The 22,422-nt window shown below is 39.0% G+C and overlaps 1 long non-coding RNA gene across 2 annotated transcripts in view; it reads right to left on the reverse strand.

The window, feature by feature from the left end:
- Positions 1 to 15,333: 15,333 nt before the first annotated feature.
- LOC143646266 (uncharacterized) overlaps positions 15,334 to 22,422 on the reverse strand; it is a 47,509-nt gene continuing 40,420 nt past the window's right edge. For both annotated transcript variants that reach the window (XR_013157428.1, XR_013157427.1), the window contains one exon: positions 15,334 to 16,008. This is a non-coding gene — a long non-coding RNA (uncharacterized LOC143646266). The remainder of the gene's footprint in view (positions 16,009 to 22,422) is intronic.

Here is a 22,422-nt window from a genome sequence, read left to right on the forward strand (position 1 = left end):
TCCCATTTCAAAAAAAAAAAACACAACTAGACTACTACTCAATTTTTTTAATCAAATAGAGTTATCCAGAGTGCTTTTCAGAAGAGACTATCAGAAAAGGAATGGAAAGTAGTCATTATGACTAATCAGCTGGAGGACTGAGGGTAACCACTATCGGCAGCAAAGGACATTTAGAACCACAGGGACTTTTCAGGAAACTCAAATTCCTTCAATTGTTTGAAATCATCCTCTAAAAGGGACACAAAGGGTTAACATGCAGCATAACAGATCAAATGTACTTCCAGCTGGTAGTTTACTCCTATACAGGAAGGCTGCTTTTCTTACAAGCACCATTCTTTGTTGTGCTAAAGAGAAATAAATATTAAAAAAAAGAAGCCTAAAAGTAAGCCTTCGAGTCTTTGTGTCTGGCAAAATCGTCAGTATAGTGTGCCCCAAGGATATATCCGCCATGCTTGCCTCTGGGGTAGTTGTGAAAGAATAAGATGATAGTAGAACCACCCCATATACTTTATAGTTTATAAAGAACTTACGTATATATCTTCTCAGCTGAACCTCATGACATCAGTGGGAGGCAGGGAAGGCAGATATTGTTATCTCTTGAGAGGAAGTGACTCTGCTGGCACTGCATTTGTGTGGCTTTTGCTTTAGGAAGATGGAGTTTATTGGATTGTACTTTGAAATTTTTACATTATACCAGGATGTTTATGGCAGCTGTGTTTACTACAAGGAAAAATTGGGGGAACCAACCTTAATACTCCTTAATAAAGGACTGATTAAACTAAAGTATAGGCTTACGTCTAGAAAGAATACTATGCAGCCATTAAGAATTTTATCTAGCGGTATTAGAGGTAAATTCATTGATGTTAAAGTACATTTGTTGACGAAGAAAATTATTCCTGATATATTTAAGCTAGTGAAAAAAAATACCACATTATATTCAGTATGATCCCTTTGTTGAAAGAAAAAAATGTGCATGGTGAAATAGAGGTGGTGATTCTGTGTGCCGAGGATATGGGTGTGATATTTGCTTTCTTTCTCAAGCTCATTTGCCACTTCTAATTTTAATGTCAATAAACATTAAAAATATATTACTCAACCTTTTCGACCAGATTAACATTCATAAGAATACTTCATGGGAAAGATAGAGCTCTACCTCTGGGCCTTGAGAGTGAAGTGGCCCCCGTGTGGGTGAGTGTGTCCGCCATGGTTCTGTCAGGGACCTGAGTTCAACCCAGACAGCACAAAGGAAGAGAGATGAATTGAGGGAACTTCTCAATCGGTGGGCAGAGGGAACACATGAGGGTGGCAAGGCTCCTGGAGACTCAGGACAGCGGGAAGCCAGGACCATCCCTAAGGTCAAAGAGATACGAGGAGGAAATAGAGTTACCAGAGCCCAGAAGTTGCAGGAATGAAGGGTCACAGCCCTTGTCAGGCATCAGGGAAGCAGGGAAGCAGGGAAGAAATGCTCTGACCATGCTTTTTCCCTCCTGCATTCTTATTTCCTGCTGGTGCCTCCCATTGATCAAACCCAGTTGGAAGCCAGCTGGCAAAGGAGCCTGGGTAATGCAATCCACAGGGGTTGGCTTCCTGGGGTACAGAACAGGAAAAGGATCTGGTGATTGGGGGTGAGAGGTGGGGTGCAGCAAACACAGCGAGTAGAGCCTCCCAAGTCAGTGACCTGGAGAGAGGGCTGCTTCCACCAGGAAACTGAAACCGAAAGAAAGAGCTCGGAGAGGACAATACGGTGTGAGGAATTTGATTTTTCTGCCTATGCTCAGAGTTTCAAAAGCGTGGAGATGGGATCACAGATCATTTGGCCCAAACTGAGCACCCATTCTTTTCTGTACAGCACAGAAATTCTTTGTGAAAACATATCTACAGTGCACCGTTGGACGCATAGATTTATTTCCCTGCTGCCTGGTGGGGATATGGGAACTGCCAGGGAAAGGAAGACTGAGTCATCCCAAATCTACCTAGCTTTTTCCCACCCTCTCGTCTCTATTCCCATCCCCTCTCTCTGCTCCAGTATCCTCATCACCAGCCTCAAAAGATGGCATAACCAGAATAATAGAGTAACATGAGTAAATGAAAGGCAGCTCACATTTACTGAGTCTAGACATGTGGCAGGCAGTGCTTGCTCTAAGCACTTGATGCGATGAACTCATTTAATTCTCACAATGACCCTATGAAGAAGGTATTATTAACCACTCCACTGAGAGGCCAAAACCAAATAATGGAGCTGAACTATCTGAGTTTGAATGTCATGTTCTAGCTGGGTGACTCAGTTTTTTCAGCCGCAAAATGAGCATAATAATTGTGTCTACCTCATGGAATTTTTGAGGGTTAAGTGAATAAATATGAGTGAAGGGCTCTGAACTGTCTTGGTACTACATAGTAAATAATCAATAAGTTTTATTTATAATGCACATTATTATTGCCTCGAGTTCCCACATAACAAAATTGAAGTACAAAGATGTTAAGGCATTTGTCTCATCACAGAGCTGCTAAGAAGCAGAGCTGGGACTCTAACCAGGACATGGGGTTCCTGGGCACAAGCTTTTAACCATAGCCTCTTGCTCCACTCATTCCCTCACTGCTACTTTGAAGCATTGTGGGTGGCCTCAATGCTTCCAGAGTTTGAAGTTAATGTACCTTCTCTGCCTGCCTAGGATTCAAATGAGTCCTGCACATTATGGAACTCTCTTCTCATTGCCCAAATGGCCATCTGCAGAAATGCCACCCATCTTCACACTTCACTTCCCCTGGGGAGGACAGAAGACGTCCTGGACCTGGACAGCCAGCAGAAAGGGGCAGGTATATAGCTTCTTCCTGGTCTCCTATTCCCTGAGATCCAACAGAATGGAGAGCTGAGTTGTGGGACCTTCAGGGACCAGATCAGCCAGATGGATTATCAGTTTCCAAAGTGTGCACTGTGGAGGGTCATGGCAAATGTGAGCTGTAGCTCAGCTACCTGCTTTGGGCCGAAGGAGAGGGTGGGGCAGAATCCCTCCTATGCACAGTGGATGTCAAACCTAACACCATCATCAGTTTCACTAATTTGAGCAGGTCTTTACCTCTTCTTGCAGAAGTTGACAGAACTCAGATAGAATTCAATAATTCTTTAGGCCTGGGCCACAGCATGGTCCCTCCCTCATGCTTTTTATTTTATTTTTTAGAAACTAGGTTTATTGCATCTCTTTCTAGGCCTCCTCTTAGTCAGGGGCTTTATAACTTGATTTTTCTTCAGCTTCATCTTTCATTCTGGAGTGAAATATAATCAGTTACCACCTACAATGGAACACGCTGAAATCTGTATCATCAGTAAGTCAAAAGTCCCCAGTGTAATGTCCATGGCTTGCTGAAAACACAACAATCAAATGGCCATTCGACAAATCTATTTTTATTTGATTCTTTTTTTCCCCTAGTAGTCAGTGCACATTGAAATAATATGAATAAGATGATGCACCCTCAATTTTACAGGTAACCAAAATCAAAATTGATTGACTAGGATTCAGAAAAAAAAAAAAAGGAAATTCCTCCAAAACCATCATGCACAACTGAAAAGCACATCATTTTAGTTTGTACAGTGTCAGTGCTTCATTTTCTCCCTTTATCTGTCTTTATAAAGTTGCTTTCTGAAAAGGGGTCATTAATTCAATTATAGCAGTTCTTAACTTGAAACTCAGCTGGGTGACAGATGCTGTTGAGCAGCATCTAGACTGGATCCTGGCATCTGGCTGGGTGGGAGTGGGAGGTAACACAGGAGTCTATGTAGACTCAGTTTCTATTGGGCAGAGTGGGCCTAGTCCAACAATTTCTAAGGCCCCCTTCAACTTAGAAAAATAGACAGTTCTCTCACTAGTTCTGGACTTAAGGACTTAAAAATATATGCTGAGCAACGTTCTGAATCTTTAATGAATCCAGAAAATGTTCTTAGCACTGAACTAAATGTGAAGCCATGTTGAACCTCTATCCCTGCTCAGTCACATAAGACCTGGAGTGGATAAGGAGAGTGGTTGGCTGGCAGTTTACAGGAATCCTGTCTACCTAAATATTCAGTGCTGCACTTTCAAGGGGAGCTTCTCTGGTGGGTCTTGATGTGAGACATTGAGATCTATATGATTTGGGCCTGACACCTTAGGTTCATCTACATGATTTCCCCCATGCTTCCTTATTCTCCTTACTTTCAAGTTTGCCTCCTCAAGGCTTCTGACCCAACCAGCAAGACATGAATGCAGGCTTACCCTTAAATCAGACTACTTCTCCATCCACGCACCTTTGCTTGGTTCAGGGGCTGTAGTCTGGTGGTAGTCCATTTTGGCCAGCACCAATTTGTCAAGCCAATCTTTCTGTGAGCTAGATCCAAATATTTTTCTCATCTTTTAGCTGTAAATTTCTCTCAAGGACTTACGTGTGAACTGAATAAGAGAAGTAGACAACACAAGAATCTGGGACACATGTGACTAGTACCTTCTGGATCCGTTCTGGCCCAACTCCAAATACACCATGCTTTAGTTTGCTAAAGCTGCCAGAATGCAATATACCAGGAATGGAATGGCTTTTAAAAAGGGGAATTTATTAAGTTGCAAGGTCACGGTTCTAAGACCATGAAAATGTCCAAACTAAAGCATTCAGGGAAAGATAATTTGATTCGAGAAAGATCAGTGGGTCCAGAACACCTTTGTTAGTTGGAAAGGTATATGGTGACTTCTGCTAGTTTTCTCTCCTGTCTTCTTGTTTCATAAGAATTCCCGGGGGTGTTCTCTTTCTGCATCTCCAAAGATCTCTGGCTGTGTGGGCTCTATTGGTTCTAAAGTTTTTTCCAAAATGTTCCCTTTTAAAGGGCTCCAATAAACACCCCCAACTTTGAATGATTGGAGACACATCTCCATGGAAACCATCTAATCAAAAGTTACCACCCACAATTGGGTGGGTCACATCTCCATGGAAACAATAAAAAAGATCTCACCCAGCAATACTTAATGAGGATTAAAAGATTTGGCTTTTCTGGGGTTCATAATAGCTTCAAACCAGCACATTCCACCCTTTGGACCCTAAAAAGACATGCTCTTTCCAAATGCAAAATACATTCATTCCATAACAATATCAGAAAGCCTTAAACCATTTCAGTAAGAATACAAATACAATACAAAGTCAGAAATTGTATAAAATCTGGATAGTCAGCTACAGGCATAGTCTGTACTAAGGTAAAATTCTCCTCTGGATCTAGACCTGTAAAACCAGAACAAGTTATCTGCTGCCAATATACAATGGAGGGCAGTCATAGGATACATATTCCCATTTCTATAGGGAGAAATTGGAAGGAACACGGGCATTACTGGACCCAAACTGTTCTGAAAATCTGCAAGGCAAACTTCATTAGATTTCAAAGTCTGAGAGTCATTTATCCTTGGAGCTTTAGAAAGTGGCAGTCCCACCTTTTCAAAGGGCCTACTCAGTGGCCCAGCTCTCCAAATGCAACCTTGGAGGACACTTGGGAGACCACCTTTTTCTTTGCTCCACACTCTTCAAACGCTGGGCCACATCCAGGCTCTCTGCCATTTCCAGGGCACATACTCAACTCCTACAGAACAATGGAGTGGCAATCCCCAAAGAATGTGATCCCCCCTCCCAAAGGCCTGAGGTAGCACAATTTCTTCTAGAACTTGGAAGTGGAAGATCCAAACGCTCTGCTTCAGGGTAAATTCACCTTCTCCAAGTGCATGGGTGGGTCTGCTCTCCTGGCCTGAGGTTTCCTGGCTTCAGACCTTAGCTTCCAGGGTTCTGCCTTTGAAGTTACTTTCCCTTCAATTTGTCCCATTTCTGTCCCTTTTAGTCTAGATGGGCAGTGGTTCTGTTTATACAGGTCCCATAGCACTCTTGTTGGTTCTATGCTGGGATCATAACCACCAGACAATAGGACTTTACATAAATCCTTCCTGAAGAACTCCATCTCCAATCCTGGCTTTTTTAAAATGGCTGGCTGGATCCATGTTTGGTTAAATCTTCACATGGGTCACTGTCTTCTGGAATCTCTCTTTCTGGAAGCCTAGAATTTTCCAGACTATCAATTTCTGGTTTCTTTGTATCCAATAGTTCAGATCACACTTATTTCTTTCCTCTCACATTTACTATAAGTTGCAAGGAGCAGCCAGGTGGCATTTTCCAAATTTAGTTTGGAAATTTCCTCACTTAGTATCCAGGTTTTCAACTGTAAATTCTAACTTCCAGCCAATAACAGTACACAATTTTGCAAGATTCTGTGCCACTTTAAAACAAGGATAACCTTCTTTCCAGTTTGCAATAACACTTACATCATTTCTGCCTAAGACCTTATTTAGAGTCCACATTTCTACCAATAGTCTCTTCAAAGCATTCTAGGCTTTCTCCATCAAATTTCTCACAATTCTTCCAAAATATTCCCCTTGTCCACTTAAAAAGATGTTCCAATATGTTTGGTATTTGCAAACTGCAGCAGCACCCCACTTCTCCAGTACCAAAATCTATTTTAGTTTGTTAAAGCTGCCAGAATGCAATACACCAGAAATGGAATGGCTTTTAAAAAGGGAAATTTATGAAGTTACAAGTTTACAGCTCTAAGGCCATGAAAATGTCCAAACTAAGGCATCCAGGGAAGGATACCTTGTTTCAAGAAAGGTCAGCAGAGAACACCTCTGTTAGCTGGAAAGGTACATGATGATGTCTGCTGGCTTTCTCTCCTCGCTTATCATTTCATAAAGATTTCCTGGAGATGTTCTCCTTCTGCATCTCCAAAGATTTCTGGTTGTGTGAGCTCTGTCAGTTCTAAAGTGTTTTCCAAAATGGTTTCCTCTTAAAGGGCTCCAGTAAGCAACCCCACTTTGAATAGGTGGAAACACATCTCCACAGAAACCATCTAATCAAAAGTTACCACCCACAATTGGGTGGGCCACATCTCCATGGAAACAATTAAAAGGATCCCACCCAGCAATGTTGAATAAGGATTAAAGGACATGGCTTTTCAGGGGTACAGAATAGCTTCAAACTGGCACTTACCATTTTCATTGTATGATGAATAGCTCCTGTGCCTAGCCAACATTGTGACCTAGTGGGTCTGATAATATCCAGCTCATAACGAACATTTCTGGCTAAATGGCACTTCATGTGCCATGGTCAGAACTGCCATCTCAGTCAGGATTCAGGAACCATTTTTCAAATGGTACATTGTTTTCTGCTGCAGGAGGGCAAGGCTCAGCTCCAGAACCCTGTGATCTTCTCTGAAGCTCTCCTAACTAGAGAGAGTTTGACAAAGACTCCATGTACATAGCATCTTTATGCACAATATCTACCTGTAGTACTATTAGATCTACTGATCAAATGGCCTGAGTGACAGTGCCATTTATACCACATAGCTCTGGTCTGCTGCAGAGCCCTTTTGCTCCGGCATTCAAAACTGGCAGGCTTTTCAAGTCACTCAATAAAGGCATCAAAGCAGTGTTCCCAAGAGTGGTATGTGCTGCTCTGCTTTATAAGGATTTTTAATATTTTAAATATCACCCCAGAATTCCTTTTGATATTCCTTCCATCAAGAGATGAAGTCATATCTTTCTCTGTTGAATCTGGCTAGCTTTTTAATGCTTTGACAATAGAGTATGGAGGAAGATATACTGTGTGACTTCTAAGACTAGATTATAAAAGGTCATGTAGCTTCTCCCTTATTCACTGGCACACTAGCTCTTCCAACTATTCTGAAGCTGCCATACTGTGAAGAAGTCAACACCACTAGACAGACTGTGTGACAATGCTTTGGTTGACAGTCCCTGTGAGCCCAAGTCACCCAGCTCAGACACTAGAAATTTCAGTGAAGATGACTCAGATGATTCCAGTTCTCATCTGTTTGAATCATCCATACTAGCCTTTCCCAAGTAAGGCTCAGGCCAGCCTTTATCAACTGGGGTTCCTTATCTGATCCACAGAAGGCAGAAAAATAATTTGATTATTTTCTCAAGTAAGGTACATAACTAGTACCATTCTAGATATATAGGAGAGAAATTACTCCACCATATACAAGTGGATGCCTTAAAGCATTCAGGCCTAATTCTCTTAAGGAACCCTAAATGAGAAAATCTGGTGGAAATCATGGATTTTTATGCAAAAATAGAAAACCAGGGGAATGTACAAGATCTAAAATCTTGTCATTTACCTTAAAGATGCTATAGTAGCATACTTCAGATCCCCAGACTCCTGAAAATTTCACTGATGTGTCAGGCTAGTGAATCTTTTTGGAGTTTTGTTCTCACCCTCTGACATACTTGTTTCTACTTCTTTTACTGAATTCAATTTGCATGATATCATTAATAAAGTGTTCCAACATGTATGGAATATCAATACAATTAAGATCCCTGTAGACTATTTTGAGACATTGCACAAGGGACTTCACATAGCCTTGGGCAAGTCTGTGAATATGTTCCAATGCCCTTCCCATTTAATGAGATCTGCTTTTGATTCTCTTTATTGATGAGAAGTTGAAAGGAACATATTCACCTGATCAATAACAACATACCAAGTGCCAGAGGCTGTGTTTATCTGTTTAATAAAGATATCACATCTGGCTTACCAGCTGAGATTGGGGCTACCAGTTGGCTTAAGTTTCTGTAGCCCACAATTATTCACCATGAACTGAGAATTAACTTTTTTCAGGGACTATAAAATTGAATTATATAGAGATATGATGGAGAGCACTATCCCAAAATACTTTGAGACTTTGATAGTGGCACCAAATATCACTTAGAATCTAATGTCAACTTGGATTTACTCTCTTGACCAGTGGGGTTTAGAGTTGTGTGGTTTCAGAGGTTTCCACTTGGCCCTTCCTAACTTAATGGCTTTTATTCCATATATCAGAGAGCTAGCGGGAAGATTCTGCCAGTGCTTTGATTAGCCCTCCAAATTTCACACTTGGGAAATGGAAAAATAACCACATGGTGGATCCGTAGACCCATTGGATCCAATTTAATGTGGACTTGTGCCAGCTCTCAGTCATATTTTTCCAATAAAACAAATCAAGTAGCACCCTGGTTGGTTGTTGAGCTGTTTCAACACTGACAGCTTGTTTTTTAGCAAGTGTCCGAGTTGCCTGAGGGCCAAGGAATTTCCAATTTTATAACCCATTACAGTGATCATATATACCTTGCCTCTCTCAGTGAAGAACTGTCATTAAAGTTTCTCACAATATACCAGTGCTCCCTTCATCAGTGTATTTCTTTTCAATTTAGTCAAAGGAATGTTCTCTGGGCCTTCCCCAGGAATATAGACCAATGAAGAGTTCTCTGACTTCACAAGTAACATTTAAACATTTCTACCTCTCTTTGACCTTCTTTGATACTCTCATAAGGTTATTCCAGCAATGCTACCTTATTTATTGTAGTCCATTGTGTGTCCAAGTTTCAAGGAGTCATCTTATCCATGTGGTAGGACTGGATCAAGATGTTTGTGCCAGAATGTTAAGTTCAGAGACAAGGAAGAATGCTCCCACATCAATTAATTATCTTCATCCTTTTTTATGTTAAAACTCCCCTGTCCAACCCTCTCAAGGTGTACTCCTACGTGTGTTTTCCTGGTTCCTGTCAGTGCCTATTAGCCTGGTTTTGCAAGTCTTTTGGTATATAAGAAATGGGCATTATATTTCCTGGATCAAGCTGCATGAAATCTGACTCTAGTTATTGGCAATGAGGCGGAAAGGGCAAGGTCAGATCTTGAAAAGAACAAGTAACATCTTGTGAAACACCTAACTTAGATGAGCCTTTTGCAGTGTCTCCAGATTAGGAGAAGCTATTTTGCTCTGGAAAGGGGGAGATAGATTTTTTTTCAGTCCAGATATTTCAGGGGAAACTCAGAGTTCACCATTCTTAAGTTTGTTTACACAAATGTCTGCTTGTGAGATGGTTAATTTCATGCATCAACTTGCTGATGTTGGCGTCCAGTTGTTTCATCAAGGAGGCACTGGCCTCATAGTTACTGTGAGGACATTTCATGGACTTAAACCATCAGTAAGTTGATTGCATTTATGCTGATTACATCTACAATCAACTGGAGAGAGTGCCTTCATCAATGAGAGAAATCTCATCCAAATTGGTGAAAGACCTTAAAAGAAGATGTGATGATTTCAGCAGTTAGAAGAAAGAATTTGCATTTCCACTTCAGCTGGACAGCATATCCTAGAGAATTCATCAAAAACCTTCATCACGGTTAACCCATATCAGAGTTCTCAATCTGTGACCTGTCCTGTGGAATTTTGACTTTGCATCCCTGTGGTCATGTGAGACAATTCTTATAAAACCTCACAATATTTATAGATTTAACCTGTTGGCCCATTTCCCTAGAGAATATTGACTAAATAAAGCTTGTTCACACAAATGATCCTATTCCTTCTCTATCAGGAATTTTGACTTTGGCACAGAAAATCTATTAAAGCTGTGGAGTCCATTATCTTTGCAGCCTTGCCACCTTTAAAATTAATTTCTAGGTCTGCTTCTTAGCAGTTTATCACACAACTTCAGAAGATAAGGGTCTCTTTAAACATTGTTAAGAAAGTTTGATAAGTTCTTATTTGACATAAGCATGTTATTTTCTTTTTCTTTTAAGAATCTCTGTGACAAATTGTATTTTCCAAGAATGCTATTAACAATATCTACTATACTACATTTAATGTGACTTAACCACTCTCCCATCATAAAGCAGACTATGTTTTCTACAGCCCTGATCTGGGTGAGGCTTATGACTGCTTGGTCAAAATAATAGCTTACAAATGACATAAGGCTAATTTTAGGTATAGCACTGATCTGGTCTAATGCTTAATGTTGTTAAGATGCCACTTCCTTGAAATACTTTTTTGGAGGAAACCAGCCACCACGTTAGGATTCTACTTACCCTGAGTCCTCCATGCTGTGAGAGTCCCAGCTGAGTTAGTAGCTGACAGCTATTATCAACTGTCCACAGTGTGAATGAGCCATCTTGGAATTCAATTGATCTCAAAGACATAATTTCAAAACTGGAGGACCTAATAAAAAACAGCAAACTAAACCCCAAAAAACATAAGGAAAGAAAGAAAAAAATAAATAAAAAAGATTAGAGTGGAGATGAATGAAATAGAGATTATCAAAACAATAGAGAGAATAAACAAAACCAAAAGTTGGTTATTTGAAAAGATCAATAACATTGACAAATCTTAGCTAGACTGATGTAGAAAAAAATTTGGAGGACACAAATAACTAAAATCAGAAAGAAAAGCGGGACATTACTACTGACCCCACAGAAATAAAAGGACTATAAGAGGATATTATGAACAACTCTACATCAACAAATTAGATAACCAAGATGAGATGGACACATTCTTCAAAACACATGAACTACCTACACTGACTCAAGAAGAAACAGAAGATTTCAACAAACAAATGACCAGTAAAAGATTGACTCAATTATAAAAACCTCCCAATAAAAAAAAGCCCAGGACCAGGATTTTCACCAAGGGTGAATTTTACCAAACATTCCAAGAAGAATTAACACCCAACCTACTCAAAGTATTCCAATGCATTGAAGAGGAGGAAACACTCTTTAATTCCTCCTATGAAGACAACATCACCCTCATACCTAAGCCCAGTAAAGGTGCCACAAGAAAAAAGTTACAGACCATTATTTCTTATGAACATTGATGCAAAAATCATCAATGAAATAATAGCAAACCAAATTCCACAGCACATTCAAATAATTATACACCGTAACCAAGTTGTATTTATCCCAGATGTGCAAGTGTGGTTTAACATAAGAAAATTAATCAATGTTAAAACCATATGATCTCTCAATTGATGTAGAAAAGGCATTTGACAAAATCCAGCATCACTTCTTGATAAAAAGACTTAGAAAGGAATAAAAGGAAACTTCCTTAACATGATAAAGGGCAACTATGAAAAACCTACCACTAACATCATTCTCTTGTGAAAGGCTGAAAGCTTTCCCTCCAAGTTGATGAACAGGACAAGGATTCCCACTATGACCACTGTTATTCAACAGTGGAAGAACTAACCAGAACAACTAGGCAGGAGAAAGAAATCAAAGCCATTCAGATTGGAAAGGAAGAAATAGAACTCTCGTTATTTGCAGATGACATGGTCCTATATAAAGAAAGCATTGAAACTCCACAACACATCTCCTAGAGCTAATAAATGAATTCAGCAAAATGACAGGGTGTAAGATCAACACCTGAAAATCAGTAGTATTTCTATGCCCTAGTAATGAACAATCAGAACAAGAAATAAAAAAGTTCCATTTACAATAGCAACTAAAAGAATAAACTATCTTTGGAATAAATCTAACCAAGGCTCTAAAGGACTTATACACAGAAAACTACAAAACATTCCTAAAAGAAATCAAAGAAGACCTAAAAAATGAAAAGACATTCTCTGTTCATGGATTGGAAAACTAAATATTATTAAGATGCTATTTCTTCCCAAAGTTATTTATAGCCTTCTTTAAGGAAAAGGAAAAGCCAGTCATCAAATTTATATGGAAGGTTAAGGGTCCTGAATACCCAAAACTATCATACAAAAGAAGAAGGAACTTGGAGGACTCATACTTCCTGATCTTTAAACTTATTACAAAGCCACAGTAATCAAAAAAGCATGGTAATGGCACAAGGACACATATATAGACCAATGAAATAAAACTGAGAGTTCAGAAATCTGCACTCACATTTATGGTCAGATGATTTTGACAAGGGTGCCAATTCCACATGATTGTGCCGGTAAAACTGGATGTACACATGCAAAAGAATGAAGGTGGACCCTTACCTCACACCATATATAAAAATGAAATAAAAATGGATCAAAGACATAAATATAAGAACCAGAACTATAAAGCTCTCACAGGAATATATAGGGGCACATCTTTAGGACCTTGAGTTAGATAAATTCCTTAGATTTTATACTGAAAGAACAAGAAACAAAAGAAAAAAATAGATAAATGGGACCTCATTAAAATAAAAAAAAATCTTCTGTGCCTCAAAGAAATTTATCATGGAAATAAAACAACAATCCACACAATGGGAGAAAATATTTGGAAATCAAATATCTGATAAGTGTTTAATGCCCAGAATATTTTAAAAAATCCTATAACTCAACCAAATATTTCAATTAATTCAATTGATGAAGACAATTAATTCAATTGAAAAATGGACAAAAGACTTGAATAGGTATTTCTCCAAAGAAGATATATAAATGGGCAGCAAGCACGTGAAAAGAGGCTTAAAATCATTAGCCATTAGGGAAATGAAGATAAAAACTGAGATACCATTTAATACCCACTAAAATGGCTACTATTTAAAAAAGGAAATTTACAATTTTTGCAGAAGATGTGGAAAATTAGGATGGCTCATTCTTTGTTGGTAGGAATGTAAAATGGTGCAGCTGCTGTGGGAGACAGTTTGGCAGTTCTTCAGAAACTTAAATACATAATTACCATATGACCCAGCAATCCCACTTCTAGGTATATAATCAAAAGAACTGAAAGCAGAGACTCAAACAGATATTTGCACACCCATGTTTATAGTGGCATAAGTCACAATTACCATAAGACAGAAACAGCCCAAGTGTTCATTAATTGATGAATGGATAAATAAAATGGGGTGTGTACACACAATGGAATATTATTCACCTATAAAAAGGAATGAAGTTCTGATACCTGCAACAATATGGATAAATCTTGAAGACATCATGTTGAGTGAAATAAACCAGACACAAAAGAACAAACATATAATTTCACTGTTTTGAAATAATCAGAATAAGCAAATTCATACAGTTAGAAACTAGAATATAGGTTAACATAGTCCAGAGTGCATGTAGAGAGTGGGGACTTGATGCTTAATTTGTACAAAGTTTTTATTTGGTGTGATGGAAAAATTTTGGTAGGGAATGGTGGTGATGCTAGCACAATATTGTGAATATTATTAACAGTGCTGAATAATATATTTGAATGCTGTTAAAGAGGAAATTTTAGATTACATATGTTTCTAGTACAAAAATTTTAAAAAACCCCATAAGACTATACATCACAAACAGGGAACCATAATGTGAACTGAATATAGTTAATAGTACAATTATAATAATATTCTTCCATCAACTGTAGCAACTGTTCCACACCAATGCAAATTATTTTAATAGGATGATGTACAGGGTAACTTTCTATTTTCTGCAAACCTATGACTTCTCTAATTAAAAAGAAGAAAAAATGCATCTTCAGAATCAAGACTGCACTGAGTGCTTATCATACCTTTGTCACTTACTAGTTGTGTGGCTTTAGGCAAACTATTTAGCTTCTACTAGTTTTTTTTCTGATAGGGATAATAATATTCCTTCTAAAGTGACTATAAGGTTAACTGAGGAATTAAATTAATACAAAGCATTTAGCACAGGTCTGAAGTATAGTTAGCTTTCAAGTAATGTCATTTGTTACTGTTACTTCTGCTATTACTATTATTTTACTATGTATAATCAAGTTGGAATTAACAGTAGAGCAACTTATTTGCCTTTCATTCTATTATGTGACTGTGGTCATATTCAACCCATTAATTATTTTCATTAAGTCCAATATCGAAGATTCTCTCCAAGACTAGACTAAAGTAAAGGTGAAATATCACTTTCCCTTATGGCTTTTCGTACTAATTAATGGTAGCATGAATAACTGAAGAGAACACAGATTTGGGAACAGAAGGAGTGGGCCTTAATCTCTGACCTTTACTGGCTATGTAATCTTAGGAAGTTACTTTGTAAATCTCTGTTCTTCTAAATAAAGTGGGGGCTATAGAACTTAACCAATAAGATTATTGGGAAGGCTTAATGATAGAATGTCTGGGTGGTAGACACACTCCAAAGAAAGCAGCTGTTCTCCAAAGACAGCTCGTCAATGAACTTCACCTTCTTGCATTCAGTCCTCTTCGCAGTCCTCTCCCAATAGAATCTGGTGGAAGTGATACTGCATGACTTTTGTAGCCAGGTCATAAGAAGCACTGAAGTTCAGCCTCACTTGGAACACTGGTGAAGAAGTCCAGGACAGCCACATGCACAGACTATTAGGTGAGAAAGTGATGATGGCCAGGCCATGGTTGTCAAAACTTTCCCAGCCCCAGGGCCAGATACGTGAGTGAAGTAGTTGCCCTATCAGAAACCACACAGAAAACTCCAAGGACCCAGACATAAGGCTTCATTTGAGGTAAACTTGCCACCTCCAGCCATTCAAGCCATCCCAACTGAGGCCCCAGAACTTGTGGAGCAGAGTTAAACCACCCCCGCCCCTGTTCCCTGGCCAAATTCTTGACCCACAGAATGATAAACATAATACGAAATCTAGTATTGCTGTTCTATGCCACTCAATTTTAGGGTAGTTTGCTACACAGGAATACATAACTGCAACAGTGTTTGAAGCTCTTGGCACATAGTAATTAGCTCCAAGAACAGGGTATGACATTTTAAGAATTCTCTTTTAAGTAATCAGCTAAAATGTTTCCTTACATAGAGTTTAGAAGTCACCATCTTTGGTACCCACTGTCTTGGTTTAGACCAGGGATCATCCCTGATCCCCAGAAAGTTGGCCATCATCCTAGGAGATGATCAGGTGAACAGCTCCACCTCACAAGGATGTTCTATACTGGAGAGTTTGTGTCTTAGGGATTTTAAGTAGATGTGAGGGGTTGAGAGACAAATAGGGAGAAAGTGATAGGCTATAGGCTGTGAAAGAATGGAAGTCTTAAGAGGTCTGGATGCATGATGGAGAGAGGAAATCAGGAGTCATTGTACAGGAGGAGAAGCAGAAAGCCATCAGGGGATCTTTAAAACAGGGAGTGCTAAGGGTGCTGAGGGTATGACAAGATCACGTTCCAGTTCCACATGAAGTCTGGGTGTGACTGCCAGTGTAATTCCAGTGATGTTCTGCTGTCCACTAGATCTGGTTATGTAGCCGTTGACTGTTGCTCTTTCTTCCCTGTGAATAACAACGGTAAGCTCCCATTAGCAGGCATCTGAATGAATGGTTCTTGTATCCTGAAAGAAACCCTTCATTCAATTTGTGTATTTTCAATCTTTGCTTAAAATATTACTAAAAAGTTCACTTTAAATAAATTAAATTTATTAATTATGTTTAAGGGATTTTTTTTCCTCCTATGCTAAAAACATGTCATTAGTTACTAATAATCCTGGAAATGGTTTCTCTCTGTTGGTGTCAGTTTTGCTCTTTCTTGCTCTAATTTGAGTGTTCTATTGTCTGATTGGCTGCACTTGTGTCCCATCTCTTTGTTCTGTGTTTGGTTCCACTCTAAGTATTAAAACAAGGTTTGAAAATCAGATACTTTTATTGAGAAGAGTCCTTTCAGAAGAATGAGAGAGTGGAGTGTTTGTGAGGCTGAGCTGTAGGATGCAAAGAGAGAGAAGAGAAAATGATAAGACTAGAAAAACAGGGGCAAACTCATTTAAGGGCCTTTACAGACTCCAAGGAAGCTTGAATTTTACCCTGTAAGAAATGGGGCTCCATTAAAGAAACACTCTGACAGGAATGGGCATAGAGTATTGGAGGCAAGGAGATGAGTTAGGAGGCTGCTGTAATAGTGCATGAGAGAAATGATGAGTTTCTGACCTAAGGAAGTTGCCATGGGGTAAGAGAGGTAGAATAGTCAAGTCAAAGAAAAAGCTTGATAGCATGCTCATTGGTCTTTCAGGCCACAATCTCTAATATTCCATTCAGGTCCCTGACACATTGTCTCTCTTCCATTAGCACTTAACACAATCTGCCATACCCTATATTTTTTCCAATTTACCTTTTCTATTGTCTATCTTCCCCATTTAGGATGTAAGTCTGTCCCATGAAGGATTTTGTCTCATTGGTTCACTGCTATATCGCCAGTGCCTGGCACTTATTAAGTGGACAACATATGTGTTCTCCATGGTAGAAGGGGACAGATTCCTCTTGTATTGTTCCAGGGGGTAACATTCATCTAACAAAGCACTTAATGGTGGAAAGCTGAATGATTTCCCTCCAAAATCAGGAACAAGGCAAGAACGTCCTCTTTATTCCACATTGCTAGCCTGTGCAATAAGACAAGAAAAAGAAATGAAGAGCATCCATAGTTGAAAGGAAAAAGTAAAACTTTCTTTATTTGCAGATCAACTATGTAGAAAATCCTACATAAACTACAACAAAGCTACTAGAACTAATAAACAAGTTGCACGATATTACAGGATATAGGATCAATATAAATACTCTATTGTATTTCTATATACAACACAAAATTGGAGAATGAAATTTTAAAAATGCAATAGCATTCACAATAGCATCAGAAATGTGAAATATTTAAGGATTAATCTGACAAAGTTGTTAAGAACTGTACACTGAAAATTACAAAACATTGCTCATAGAAATTTAAGAAGACCTAAATAAATGGAGAGATACACTGTGTTCATGAATTGGAAAACTAAATATCATTAAGATGTCAACTCTTCTCCAAAACGTTTGGGTTTTTTTTTTTGTAGGTAGCATATAGTTGGCCTTGTCTGTTTATTTAACCTGGCAACCTCAGCTTACTAAGTTTGTTGTTTGGACCATTTAATGTAATTATTAATATGGTTAGATTTAAATCTCACCTTGCCTATTTTTTCCCATCTGTTCATTGTTTCCTATTTCCTCTTTTTCTGCCTTCTTTTAGATTGAGTCATTTTTATGATTCCATTTAATCTTTGTGTTCTTCTTAGCTATAACTCTTTGTTTTGTTTTACTGTTCTTATAATGTGATATGTTATGGGTTGAATTGTGGCTCTAGAAAGATATGCTGAAGTCTTAACCTTCAGTATCTCATAATGTTTCCTTATTTGGAAATAGGGTCATTGCAGATGAAATTAATGAAAATGAGGTCATTCTGGAGTAATATGGGCCCTCGATCCAATGTGATGGGTGTCCCTAAAAGAAGGTGAGAAGAGAAAGATAGACACAAGAGAGAAGATGACCATGTGAAGATAGAAGAAGAGATTAGGGCTGTGCTGCCACAAGCCAAGGAACACCTGGATCCACCAGGAGCCAGGACGTGTGGACCTGATTGTTCCCCAGCAATGTCAGAGAGAACTGGTCCTGCCAACACCTTAATTTCAGACTTTTAGCCTCCAGAACTCTGAGAATACATTTCAATTGTTTTAAGCCACCAGATTTTGGAAAACTTGTACTGGCGGTTCTCAGAAACTAAGGGTCTTAGGACTATTTCTTCCCTCCCAGGCTTTGTGCTATTTTTGTCATACATTTTCTTTTTACATGTATTATAAACCTTACTTACACTGTTATTATTATTTTTTAAACATTGGTTATCTTCAAGAGATGTAAATAATAAGAACTAATACATATTTACTCATATTGCAACCATCTCCAGTGCTCGCCATTCCTTGACAATACATCAGATTTCCATTTAGTGTCATTTTCCTTCTATTTGTCTGAAGAAACTCTGTTAACATTTCTTGTAGTATGGGTCTGCTGAAGATTAGTTTTTTCTGAATTTTTATGTCTGAAAAGTCTTTCTTTTGCTTTCATTTTGAAAGATATTTTCAATGGGTATCAAATGATAGGTTGATAGCTTTTCTGTCAGTGTTTTAAAGATGTTGCACAGCTATCATCTCATTTGCAATGTTTCTTATGAGAAGCTGCTGTCCTTTTTATATTGTTCCTCTGCACATAACATGTCTTTTTCTACAGCTACTTTTCACATTTTCTCTTTGTCACTTGGTTTGAGCAATGCTTTATGATGCTTCTCGCTTTAGGATGTTTCCCATGCTTGGGCTTCATTGGGCTTCTTAGATCTGTGTGCTTCTTGTTTTCATCAAATTTGGAAAATTCTAGGCCATTATGTCTTCAAATAATTTCTCTGTCGCCCCCCCCCTCCCCCCACCGCCCCCATCTCCTTTTCCTCTTAGGAGAAAGGAATGAAGCTCTACCCTCACCAATTACGCGAATATTGGGCTTCTTGAAGTTTTCCATAGAATGAGTCTCCATTTTTTTCATTTCCTTTTACCTCTCTGTTTAGTTGTGGATAGTTTCTATTGCTATGCGTTCAAGTATCTCAAACTTTTCTTCTGCAAGTCTAATAAGACATGAATTCCATCTAAATGTAGACTTTATCTTAAAAATTGTGGTCTTCATCACTAGAAGTTCAATTTGGGTCCTTCAAATAGCTTCATTAGTTGGGCCACATGTAATACAGTCATGATAATTGCTTGAATGCCTTGGTGGCTAATTCTAGCAACTGTGCTAGTTCTAGGTCAGTTATGATTGGTTGATATTTCTTCTCATTATGGCCATATTTTTCTGCCTTTCTTGCATATTTGGTAATTTTTTCACTGGATGCTAGACTATGAATTCTATTTTGCTGGGTATTGGGTATGTTTGTAGTCATAAATATTCTTGAGTTTGCTCTGGGATGTAGTTGAGTGACTTGCAAACAGTTTATACCTTTTGGGTCTTGTCTTTAAGATTTGTTAGGTGGAACCCAGAGCTGTGTTTAGTCTAGAGAAATTACTTTTCACTCCTGAGAAAAGAGCCTTCTAGAACTCTACCCAATGCCCCATGAATTATGAGCTTCTTCAGTTTGGCTGGTGGGAACAGGCACTATTCCCAGTTCTGATCCCTGTAATCCCTTTGAGTGGTTGGTGGTAATCCCTTTCCTTTTGGGTTGTTACATGCAAAAGTTGCTCAGCGTTCTGCTGAATTGTCAAAGAGGACCCCCTGTAGATATCTGATGTTTTTCCTCTGCACAACCCTCTCCTCTTCAGAACCCTGTCCTGTAAACTCTGACTGTCTTGTTCTATCTGGACTTTCAGCACCATCTCCTCTCAGGGAAACGAATGGACTCTGTCAGGATTTCCCTTCCATACAGGGGACCCTGAAAACTCTCCCAAGGCAGTAAACTATTATAGAGTTGACTTTGTGAGGCAATTTTTGTTTCCTGTCTCTTGGAACTCACTGTTTTTTTGGTGCCTGATTTCCAGTGTCTTGAAAACCGCTGTGCCATACAGTTTACTCAGTTTGGTTGTTTTAGGCAGGAAAGTAATCTGATCCCCGTTACTCCCTCTTAGTCAGTTACAGAAGTATCTTCACTTTTGAAAAACCCAACATTGCTTTTCCTTTCACTTGTGGGACATATCTATGGTATCCTTCTTTTTGCAAAGGTCTTGAGCATAGCAAAGGACCCAGGTCTCTTAAATGTAGGACAGCATCCTTTCCTTTTGGCCATGTTGCTGTAGGAGCTTATGAATGTCAAAAGAAAAATATTTTTGATGTGGGTTTTAAAGAAGGCAGGAACAAGGGGAGCAGAACAACCGTAGGATTCAGATAACATGGCCTGTGTTTCCACCATTGAGAGGAAGGCTGAATTAGGAGTTGTTCTGCAGCAGAAGTTAAACAATAAGAAACTGGAGTAGGGATTCCCAGGGTGCTGGTGATTGCAGGAATCTAGGTGAGCACTGAATTAAATCGGATAAAGAAGGGTGCAGGTGAGCTAGACGGTTTTCAAAATAAATAAAGCACAACCAGTAATACAACCTCATTTCAGATAACAGAGTTTCTGGATAAAGGAGTTTTAGATAATCAGGGCTTTACAGAATAAACAAATGCAAGGAACACAGGAAACAGGAGGAGCTAATTGAGAGATTCGAGTCACCAGGATGCCAGGTATCTATATCTACGCTCTGTTTGGTTTCCGATGATTAAATTTCCAAAATTCAGCGGGGTGGGGTGGTTATCAGAATAGAAAGTGTTGGATGATTACATATTCTATCTAGTCTGCGTCACTCAATGGCAAAATAGCATTGCCACTAAAGAATGTAGAGGAAGGTAGGGCAGAGTGAAAACTCAATGCATAAGACTGAAATATCCTGCTTGTCATGGAAGCAGGAGGAGCAGAGAGAAAGGTCAGGAAGATCAGGCGAGGAAGGGCCAAAGGGCTTTATCAGGGTGTAAGGATTAGCACTCAGGCCCTCTTGTACTCCCAAAAGAGGAGTAGAAACAGGAAGGAGAACTAAAAGACAAAACAAGCCTGGATACTGAGAAGGAATATACGACATTCACGTTCCCTTTCCAGTCCCCACCAATTCCCCTTCTATCCCTGGGATCCAAAGCCTCTCACCTTCCAGCTAGGAATGTGATGGCCTAAGACTCAGTAAGAATAGAGGCAGGGCCCTGGAAGTGGGGAACAGAGGGGGTGAAAGGATCATGGAGCCGTGGAGAAGAAGCAGACATGGTCCATCCAAGAGGAAAATGGGCTGAGGCCTTGGGCTTAACTGAGGAGGTGAAACTAGTGGGCAAGGGCAGAGGAGCCATCTCCAGCTCTGCAACGTGGGGCTTTCCCTGTGGGTTGGAGGCAATGGGCTCATAGGATGATTTTTGTAAGGCAAGTATTCCCCTTTTTATTGCCTTTAACTATTCTGACTACATCTAGAGAAAGCCTCAGTTTAGTGCCAGTTTTCTGTTAACACTCTTCAGACATGTACTAAACTCTCCCCATCTCCCTTTCCTTAACAAAGAATAAACAGGACTTATCTTAAGAGCTCCTGTGGGTAACTGTGATTAGCTAGAATTCACTCACAATGTTTTGTTTTTATTGTGTATATTTCTATTCATGGCAACGGCTCTGGTTTTAAATTTACAGTAGTGATATTTTCTTTAACATGATATGTGAAAAAAAATTTCATTGTATTGAAATTCAAGTTGAGTGATTTGAATTAATTATCAGTCAAAACTGTTCATTAACCTAAATGTTAGGAAAATGATGGCGTGGTATGGTTGAAATAAACTCTGGCTTGGTAACTGGGAATCTGCTGTGGGCTCTGAGTTTGACTTTGGGTCACGGTGAGTTCATTTTTATTTTCATTAATTAAAGATGTGCAACTGTCACCCAGAACTGAGCATGAGCTGTCCAAAGGTTTAACATTTTCTATTCAAAGACAAAAACACAATATTCAAAGATAAAAAAATGTTTTAGTGAGCATGTGCAAGCTTACATACATATAAAGTGGCTCGTGATTGCCAACCATTGGAATAGGTTATTTCTAAGGCAAAGTCTACTTCTAAATGTTCAACATTTCAAATGAAAAAAAAACAAATCCAGACCTGGTAAGGAGAGACTTTATTCAAAAGGATCATTGCAAGGGGAAAAGGGACTACTGTAACAGAGAGTCAGCTCTGATCATAAGGTCTGCAAGCTTCTCAAGGGTTGGGCTAAAGGCGTTTTTCTTTATTTATGGAGATGAGTAAAGAAGCAGGTGTGGGGAAGAGTTACCACTCAAGGGTGCTCATGGCCTAATGAGCACAGAAGTCAATGCCGTGAAACCAGGATTTTGAGAAAAAGAAGATTGTTATTAAGTGGCAGTC

Source organism: Tamandua tetradactyla, chromosome 9, assembly GCF_023851605.1.
Source record: "Tamandua tetradactyla isolate mTamTet1 chromosome 9, mTamTet1.pri, whole genome shotgun sequence".
Taxonomy (NCBI): domain Eukaryota; kingdom Metazoa; phylum Chordata; class Mammalia; order Pilosa; family Myrmecophagidae; genus Tamandua; species Tamandua tetradactyla.